Source organism: Lolium rigidum, chromosome 6, assembly GCF_022539505.1.
Source record: "Lolium rigidum isolate FL_2022 chromosome 6, APGP_CSIRO_Lrig_0.1, whole genome shotgun sequence".
NCBI lineage: Eukaryota > Viridiplantae > Streptophyta > Magnoliopsida > Poales > Poaceae > Lolium > Lolium rigidum.
Window position 1 is genome coordinate 274,426,734 of NC_061513.1, and position 657 is coordinate 274,427,390.

Here is a 657-nt window from a genome sequence, read left to right on the forward strand (position 1 = left end):
AGCGGACATCCATGGGCCCACATAGGAAACTGGGGATCTATGTGGGGTACAAATCGCCGTCGATTATTAAGTACCTGGAACCCCTTACTGGGGACCTATTCACAGCCCGTCACGCTGATTGTATATTTGACGAGGAACATTTTCCGGCATTAGGGGGAGATTTCAAGTACCAGAAAGAATGCCCGGAAATTGATTGGAATGCTATTGCCATTTCAGCCTCCGATCCACGTACTCAAGAGACCGAACTCCAAGTTCGGAAAATCATAAATTTGCAACATCTTGCAAATAATCTGCCAGATTCATTTACTGATCTAAAAGGTGTCACAAAATCCTTGAATCCGGCCAGAAATGCGCCCGAAAGAGTGGAGGTACCAACTAAAACCACTCAACTACCCGTTCCCAAAAAGAGGGGAGTAGTACGGCCTCCGACCAGGATCCTGCTTCTCGCAAGCAGCAAAGGAGCGTGAGGAGAAACTCCTCAAAGTCAGTAAATGCAAGTCAACTCAACGTTGACAAACACCTTATGGGTAGTATACACCCAGTGGAAGGGCAACCTCCACAACCCAGCTCCAGCTTGCACACACTGGCTGGGACATCGAAACACCTAGACTCACGCGTATTGGGAAATCACAAAGAGTTATCAACGGTGCATGAGAT